We start from the raw sequence: 9810 nt of genomic DNA on the forward strand, positions 1-9810 counted from the left end.
ACTGTCGTACGACTGTCCATCGTAACTTATTCTTATTCTGGTGGTGTTCTTAATAAGAAGGCACAACTTGCTCTTGACCGCCGCTAAACAAAGTTCAAAGGCATAAATTACAACACTCCCGTAAACGGCACCATTGATTCTCGGTTTGGCGGTCCTTTGCATTAGCACGAAGACGCTTTTAGCAGAACAAAACGTTGCGAAATTCATTCACAAAGTGTAACAAATCAAGCGTGGGCTTACAGTATTCAAGGCTTCAAGTTGTCGCGTACACAAATAAGAAGGAAGTTCTCAAGCGACGTATTACGCTTGAGTGACAATATGTACTGCCCAGTTATTCAAAACTGAATACAATTAATGCAACCATGGTCACTTCTAGAGTATGTTAATGGAACAACAGGGAAGCGATGTCAAAATAATTTTCCGACGAATTACTTAAATCCTTGACAAAGATTGATTTCATTTTTAATTAGGATTAGGTTTTGTTCCCTTTTTTGTGGTTTTAATATTTTTAATTGTCATTTTTTTCGTCACTACGCTGCGGCAGCTCAAGAGCATATGACAAATGACTCAAATCTAAAGTCTCTTGTTTGTGGGAAGTCGGTGTGTTTTGTAGTAAACTCATTATTTTGAAATTAGCTGTAATCTTAGCTTAAGTGTTGGAGCAACGAACTTCCTCGACTTAAACTTAAAAGGTTCCATACAATTGGTATTAGTTATCTTAATTAAGCTTTAATTTTGTCTTTAACGCCTACAATAATGCCACATCCGGAATACTGGAAATACCATTGCCAAGAAAAAATAAATGATCGTGTAAAATTAGTTTATTATGTCTATCTTTATACAAAATTTATTAGTTCCTACCTACTACTTATCTACAATAAACGGCTTCTTGCTAATTATAATTATTTCACACACACTCGTACAAAAGTCGTACTTACACAACAAAAGAATCAGTGTGTCACTCAATGTTCATAATAATACTGAACGCCTGGGTTATTCCCAACACTTCCATTATTTTGGAAGATTCCAAACAGAAGAGCGCATAAAATAAACACATATTTGAAATCGTCGTCAAGTAACTGCACTATGTAGGTAAATACATTATACCTACCGCACCAGAATTGACATGACAATACTCACTAATATCAGCACCTCAAACCAAACATACCTTTTTTGCTTAGAGGTTAAGAGCATTATGATTTTCTTTGGCGGTTATTTGGGACTGTGTCGGGGAGTGCGGATCTCCCGCTTATCGGGCCACTTGCCGGCCGTGTACTGGACGTATCCGGGTCGGTGGGCGTCCCAGACGCTCGCCCGTCCACATCCGTGCCTTCCCTATCCCGCTCCTCTATGGGCTCCATAGGGAAAAGCGCAGGAGTATCCGCTCTTCGCGACCTATTCGCCGGCGACGTCCTCAAATAATCCTCAAGCTGCTGCAGCGTCGGAGCTGGCACGGTCTTCGCTCTTGTAGGAGACTTGCGCGCCTGCTCGTAACTCGGCGAAACTTCATCGTACAAACTCTTCAGTCTACCCGATCTCACTTTAGCGAACTTGGGCGTTTGCAGCTCCGGAAGATAGTCCTCTTTCGCAACGAGTTTCCCGGCGAAGTTATCCAAGTAATCTCTGAAGTATCTCTCATTAAACTTAGCCAGTTCTTGTTCGTAGTGCAGTTTATCATGTTCAGACATAGGCGAGATGGGATCTGACAGACGGACGTAGTTTCCTCCCTCGATTCCGTTTCGTAACGAACCGAATTTGGACTTTTCTAACTCTGTCTCTATGTTATCGTCGAATTTCGTATAACCATGGCTAGGAGAGTCAAATAAACTTGAGCCGTCTGTCTTAGTAATATTTTCTTTTTCCGTTTTGGTCTTTCCTAGATCCAAATCCTTTGGCCTTTCAGGTGGGACATTGCCGTTTTGTTTCCCATTAAGTATTCCATTCGTAGTCTGCTGTGTAATATGGTTACTTTTTATCTACTTTAGGCGAGGAGACTGGATCCGTCTGGCATGACGGACGGCAGTGTAGGTCCGGGGCCCCATGAGGTCTAACAGGAAAAGGGCTGCCACTACCAGAGACAGGCTGCCAAGAACAGACGCGTTCACCACCAGATTGTGCGGCACTGAGTCTAGAGATGCCAGCTCGAGACCACCTGGAGCAAATAATTTCGACATAGAATCTTAAGCATCAATATTCGTACCATCTTTATGGACCCTTGACACTTGTGCTTTATGAACAAAGGAAAAGCGTGGAAACGATGACGTTATTTCTCTGTTGATGGCTCAAGTCATGGCCGTGAGATTGTATGGACTTCGCATCGTAGTAAAATATCATTAAAAAAAAAAAAACTATTGGTTTTTATATCACTTTTACACTTTGTACTCTAAAACCTCTTAACCTTGATTAAATTTCTCAAATGGAGAACCCTGGTTATTTAAGAAAACCAAGGATCGTTGGATATCAAGAAATATTTTCAAATAATTACCCAAAATGAGGAAGAACAGCATTCCAAAACCAAGGAGGACACCCTCTAGAATCCTTTTTCCCCTCGGAATCTCCTGGAATATACGCGCTACCAGCAGGCCGAAGGTGATGATCACGTAACCTGACGACAAAACAATCATTAAAATACATCATACAACCTATACTACCTACAGGAAAGTATGAGTAAGTAAGTAGGTAAGTACCTACCTAATAATATCATTTTTAGAGCTTTTGTAAATGATGTCGACTCTACAAATAATTCAACCCTTATCGAAATCAAGAGCCTTTTTCTATTTACGAAGTACAATTAATTAATTTCAGCCCGTACCAGTATTCCTACTAGAACTGAGTAGGTAGTATCTAACTTATTTGAATAAAAGTAGAATTTAATGATAGGGCACGTAAAGCCTTTGTAAGAACTTGTGCTAGAAATATGCCATTTAAAAATCACGTTTTTCTTCGTTAAAAAATGTTTGTAGGGCGAAGTAAATAATGATTTAAGTAGGTAGGTACGGTACATAAGTAGATATAATCCAAAAACATGATGTCATAAAAGCAATTATCTAGAACGCTGGGTCATCTTTAATGACATTATAATTTGTATTGTCGTAGCGAAAATATTTCTGAATGTCTCTTCGAATCTTACGCCAGTATTAAATAATGTGAACTCGATATTTGGTTGCTTGTCCTTTGCATTTGAAGTTTTATTTCAAACGTCTCGCGTGTTATTAAAATGGTCCCTAATTTATACTTACCTAATACTGACATACCTACGCGTGTACTAGTAATCGCATACCTACAACCTACACCATTTATTTTTGACATATGGTAAGACAGCGATGATAAAGAGCTAACTTCCATAGTACGTGCCGTATAAATGTTAGTGGGTATGTGATCTACGTAGGTATGTAGGGTAGGTATTGGGCACGGAGATGCATAACGAACGCGTCAAAGGTTAGACGATCACCTTTCTTCCTTACGTAATGCAATTGGTCACTCGTCTAATCAAGTTTACAATTGACGACACTTAACGATGTAGACGCCGCTTCGTTACATACCAGACCGAATAGTCGTTCCATAGGTCGTACCTACTCAGATATATAGATACTGAGAGAGAGGTACTCACAGAATCGATATTTAATTTAATTCTATTATCAGTCAAATTGACAGATATTTTACAGATAGTCAATATTTTCCTGTTGTAGTATAAATTATCATACTATCTTATGATTATGACTCAGTTACATAAGCAACTTAATCGAGTCAACCTCGGAATGAGGTTAGAAGCTGGAAAATCGTATAAACCTTTATTATGGCATTCTTAAACTCATCTCAAAGGTCTCACAGGATATCTAGGTACTCGAGGTTAAAGGTCACTATTTTGGTGTACCTACCTATTACAAAGTTGTAGAACTTTAATTTTAGTATAAATTTTGTCTAAATTAAGTTTTTATACGTTCAGCCGTTTTTGAGTTAGAGCGCATAAAGTTCGCAGTACTGAGCATTCTCGTTCTCCTCTTTATTCTTTATCCCACTTTATTTCGCGTACGCCCCCCCCCCCCTCCTGGTTAACTGGTTATAAAGCTGGATCCCCCTTTGGTGTCGTTAATGCGAGCTGTCTGAATCAAGGCAGATTCAGCATTATAGCTAGGGGGCGGTCTTATTTACTGTTCAATAACATTTATCATATAGCATAGCAAAACATTCTCATTCTGAGAGAAGGCCTGTGCCCAGCAGTGGGACGTTTATAGGCTGGAATGATGATGATAGCAAAACAAATTCTTCTTTTTTGTCGCAGAAAGATATAATTAATTAAAATCAATGAATACCGAGGACCTGGGTTCGATTCCCAGTGTTGGTCTTATTTTTCTGGTTTTTCTGTGCATCAATATTTCAGTTTGTATTTTCAATTTAGGTTTTACGGGATGACCGTAAAGGTAAAAATTTGGAATTGAAATATAAAATCAATGAATTTAGAAAAATATCTACTGTTGTCTTAGATCCAGCCCAGGGCCCAGGGGGTCATGTCCCCCATGACCCTCCCCCCTTCCCCTGGATCTGCCCTTGTTCTGGATGCGTTACCTCCATAGACGGCGTCGGCGAAGGCGCCCCCCACGTTGTCCCACGTGACGGAGGTGAGCAGCGACCACTCGCGGGACAGCTTAGACAGCAGCAGCGACAGCCGCGCCTCGTCGTCCGTCGACACACGCTTGCCCACAAGGCACGCCACGCAAAACAACTGCGACACAAATCAACACTTTAGTTATTATAGATAAATAATAATAATTTACAATAATTGACCTAGTTCCAAGCTAAGCAAAGCATGTACAGTCAGCATCAAAAGTAGCTGGTTACTTTTGTACTTTGTCGTTTTACAGCCACTTACTTTAGCGCCATACATGATTGACAAATGTGTTAATGTGACAGAGTAAAAAAGTAACCAGCTACTTTTGATGCTGACCGTACGTACCACTATGGGTACTAGGTAACGAATAAACATACTTATTTAGATAATAAATACCAAATTTTGTTACTTTTACGGTCGTCCCGTAAAATCAATATCGAAAATACAATCTGAAACACAGATGCACAGAAAAACCAGAAAAAGAGAACTTAAAAGCGACATCTCTTGTCCGGGTGAGCGGTTAGTTCCAATGGAGTGCTGAAAGTTTCTCGATGACGGCTACAGCATAGATGTCGCTAGTGTCGCTGCTTAAGTGACTAAATAAGAGACAAACATCTGTACATCTGTACTCCGTCCAGTGGTGGTGTAGCGGTATAGCACGCAGCACGGAATGCTAAGGACCTGGGTTCAATTCCCAGCGTTGGTCTCTTTTTCTGGTTTTTCTGTGCATCTGTGTTTCGAAATTACTATTTTATTTTTCATTTTTGTGTTTTATGTACAATAAAGTATTTACATACCTACATACATACAAACCTTTTGAAGAGCAGTGACAGACATTTTAGCGAGTTTTGCTTGTCATCCGGCGATATACTTACATACTTATTTAACATCCAAGACCCGAAAACAAACATTCGTATTATTCATACAAATACCTACCCGACCGGGGATCGAACCCGGGACCGCAAGCTTCATAATCAGGTTACTCAGGTTCTTAGTAACACCACTAGGTAGGAGAACATTGCGGAGGTCCATATCAATGAACTGAAACAATTACTTTGCTCACCCGCGACCATAAGGTCATATCATATCAAAAGATATGTACGTAATATGCAAGAAATGTGTGTTCATGCAATTTCTCCACCTTCACACTGTAATAACAGACACAAATCACACAAACCCATCTATCACCACCACCACACTTCACTGGCGCGTTTCGAACTCAACCAGAGCTTATCTTCAGAGCAACAATACATTCCATATGGGTCTGTTTCACCGCCTGGTTTAATGTCATAAATATATAAACTTTGTGTGAAGACTGTGTTTTATATCAATGAAAATATGTCATACAAATATCAAACTTATCGGAGTAGTGAAACAGCCCTAAACCTTGTTAGCAAGATCTCTATAGTCTAAGCTTGTTAGTCAAAGCCTGCCCAGGACCCAATTAGAATAATTTAAAAAAATAACTTACCCACCTTCCTGGAAAATTCTGTACCAGTGAAAGATTCGAGAGATCCGGTCTTATTGACGTGCGATAGGTAATACTCAGTTATAAAGAATGTTAGGTATATGCACACACAAGTATCTAAAAATGCATTTATAATCATGCTGCAAAGTTCTAGATTAATCTATCGAAATGGTACAAACCTAAAACCATATTTCTGTAGAACCTATATCTAACTCTTGCTTAGGCAATTATATTATCGCGGGTGTACGACATTTTGACTAATTAATAGCCTTCTACCAAATAAGTAGATAAGCTTACCTGTTATTTGAAGAAGAATCTTTTTTGAAGGGTTACATTTCAACCATTTTAATAGAAATAATAAATATTTTAACTTTTAATTAAGTATTATCTAACATCAACAAAGTAATACCAGACCAGATATAGTAAAAAAACAATATTAAATAGGTACCGTCTATAACGGAATCGATTCTTGTTTTCCAGCTACCTACTTCTTTTCTGCATTTCCAAAATGAGAAAATTACTAAGTACCTAGTCATATGTAAAATACGGGGAGTGTCAACTCGAAATCCACTCGATAATGTCGAAAGACAACACGCGCTCTGACGTAAAAGTTACAACACGCTCGACATACCATCACCAACGAACGGCGCTAAACATGTTTTAGAAACTACTTATACTTACCAGCCCACACCCATGTTTTCAATGGTTTATAAAAAGTAGGTACTTAAGGTACTAATCTGAGATAAGCGTAAGGCACACGGAGATAGTAAGCAACTAGTCATAGATACACACTAGATACACAGGGTAGTTAGACGACTCATGGATACACAGGGACTCATAAATCAATGTTGTCATATACAGTCGAACCGTTTAATTCCAGACCCACCCCTAGAACGTTCCCACGGTGCAGTGTCATAATAATAAATGGTTCTAGTTTAGATTTAATTGGAAAATCTGCGGCTCTATGGTGGACAGCAACGGTCACCAAGCATTAAGTTGTTGTTGTGCGGGTAGATTTCTTCGTCATCACGCCCTTAACATTATTCGGAGGGCGTTTTGGTCTCTGCTTATGTTCCGTGCGCTTTGGAGCCTCCGGGTCTCAGTCGGTCGGATGGCAAAAGACCGGATGGTTTAACTTTGGTGCCCTGGCAGAATGGAAAGTGCCTTTTATGGCTACCCATGTGTGTCAGCACTTTTCATTCTTTTCTTTTCAAGTTCTGCGGGGCGGCTCTTAGGAAGGGCGAGAAATGGGCTCCGCTTGCGGTAGACGACTGGGAGTTGGTTGGTGCTGAGACTATAGCCTTTTCCCCAAGGAAGAGGGGCGGCGTTTGCGGGAGCGCGGTTTGGACTCAGGCTCGGGGCGCTTCTGGTGCAGAGGTTGTTCATCGCCGTTCAGCGGGGCAATGCGACCAGTATGATGGGTAGATACTTTTGCGCCAGGAACGATGCGGGGTAGGTTATTTTGTTAGTTGCGTAGGTTACATTTCATATTTTTTTATATTTGATATTATGTTTTTGATGATTTTATGGTTTTTATTATTTACGTTTTTTATATTTATTTAATTTTATTATGTTAGTTTAGGTTACATTAGTCATTTCTATATTATATATTTTTAATGATGATTTATTTAATTAAGGATTATGATTGTACCTAAATAAATGAATTTTTAACTTTAAATTGTATGTATAATAAATATAATAATTAGTGGAAAATAAATATTTTTTCACTTCCACACACCCCACAATACCTTAATAACATGGGGTTGCTTAAGCAGCGTTTCCGCCAATAATGTGCGAGGAATATGTTTTTCATTAACCAATATACGCTTATATATCCTCGCACATTATTGGTGGCAACGCTGCTTTAATGGTTTGCGAGTTACTGACTATACATAAAGGTCCAGCAACAATCCTTCGAGCCGATAGCCGTCGTCCACCGTGGGAGCGACATTGAAGACGCTGCGTCCGCGCAACACTGCATCTCGTTCGTTATACGTGACTAGATTACGGAAAACTTGCCTTTTTACTTATACATACAAAAACACAATATCCTCCTAAATCGAGTATAGTAGGTACATATACGATGATTGGAATGTTATTGTTGTAAGAAGACGTTCAAGCAAGTTAGAAGTGCATAATAATTGAGTATGCAAGTTGATTATTTTAATTTTGAGAATATAAGTAGGTTGCTAAACCCTTGTATAAGTATCCAAAAATGACCAATGGCCCCCACAGAGCCCTAAATATTCAGACATTTGCTGTACAGTCAGTAGCACCATTATCTGACACAACGCGTGCATAAATATCTGATAAGACTATTTCTAGAGCCGGTAGGACGTGTCAGATATTTATGCACGCTCCGCTGTGGCAGATATTAATGCAGGTGGACTGTACCAGCGGGTACGGGGCACTTGATTAGGTACCTAAGTTTAAAAAGAATACCTGAATAAGTTCACGGTTGATATAAATGTAGGTATACAATATAAATAGGCGATTAAAGGTGTGGCTGTGGGAAAACTAGCGAGTATAGTCATAATTACTTGGGTGTTTACTATGTTATTTATGTCAATCTACAAGGACAACTGCAACTAGGAATCAGTAATAAGATACCTAATCTTAAGTGCCCTAAGACTATACGCACTCGCCTAACTTTTTTATCATAGGAGTTTAGGTTGCAAGACATCTGTTAATACTTATGTATTCCAAATTAAACACCTTTTAACGTTTAGGTATGTCGTGGGTAAAACAGCTATGCTATCTAACTGAAGGACACTCGTTAAGGAAACAAAAAAATTGGGTTATGCTTGTATGTACTATTAGTTTCAATAACCACTCGGACAGATTAATGAATTACGAATATAACAGTGACGAAATCTGCCATGTACGACCTCTTCGAACCGACCGAACGTGATCGAGCCAAGTGTTTTGATGTCGTAAGAAGGTCGGAGATATTTGGTACTTATCTAATGCTTGCTCGCTACTTGGACATAGATAGGTAGGTACGCAAGCTGCGCATACCTATACGTGACTATTGTTAATTATTGTTTTATTAAATAATGCTAAACCTGTTCGCTGATGTTAAACAGGTAATCACTTCACAAAAGGGGACGGTGTGGGCCTTACGCCCTTTTCTGACCTCGCATTCACAAGTGTTTCAACATGCTGTGTTATGGTTTTAAGTTAACTTGTGTAGTAAATGTTTATCCACACATTGCGTTCAAACCAAAATACAAACGGTCTATACCAAGCAGTCCCATCACCTGACAAGCTTAATGGTAGGAGAATGAGAATCCAGGAAAAACGACCCATTTACAATAACTACTAGGTATCCATGCGAAATGTTATCGAACTGACGGTAGCTGCACATTATCAAAGGGGTATACTCACGAACTCCACTATCTTGAGCGCGACCCACTTGTCACAGAGCGCCATGTCGCGATAAAGCACGATAACACAACTATTCTATCAATTCCACCTCACGCTAGACCTCACGCGTACGAGCGCTCGTTATGTCGTTGACATAATAATAGTACATTTCATAGTGTTTACTAACAGAAGGACGCGAGGCAGAGGCAGGCGGCCGCGCGTCGCGGGCGCAGGTTTTTGTTTGAGCGCGCATTTCCACGCTGCCGCTGCATCGCCGGCGCCGACGCGCAGCGACATTGAAGGAAAACCTCAGCGCGGGATGTTCCGCAGCATTGACTCTCCCAGCAGATAATGTGCGTGCAAAAAC

At 39.8% G+C, this 9810-nt stretch overlaps 1 pseudogene; it reads right to left on the bottom strand.

Moving 5' to 3' along the window:
- Positions 1 to 805: 805 nt before the first annotated feature.
- On the bottom strand, positions 806 to 9713 carry LOC141429223 (uncharacterized; annotated as a pseudogene).
- Between the last annotated feature and the right edge of the window lie 97 nt (positions 9714 to 9810).

Source organism: Choristoneura fumiferana, chromosome 6 (assembly GCF_025370935.1).
Source record: "Choristoneura fumiferana chromosome 6, NRCan_CFum_1, whole genome shotgun sequence".
Classification (NCBI taxonomy): Eukaryota; Metazoa; Arthropoda; class Insecta; order Lepidoptera; family Tortricidae; genus Choristoneura; species Choristoneura fumiferana.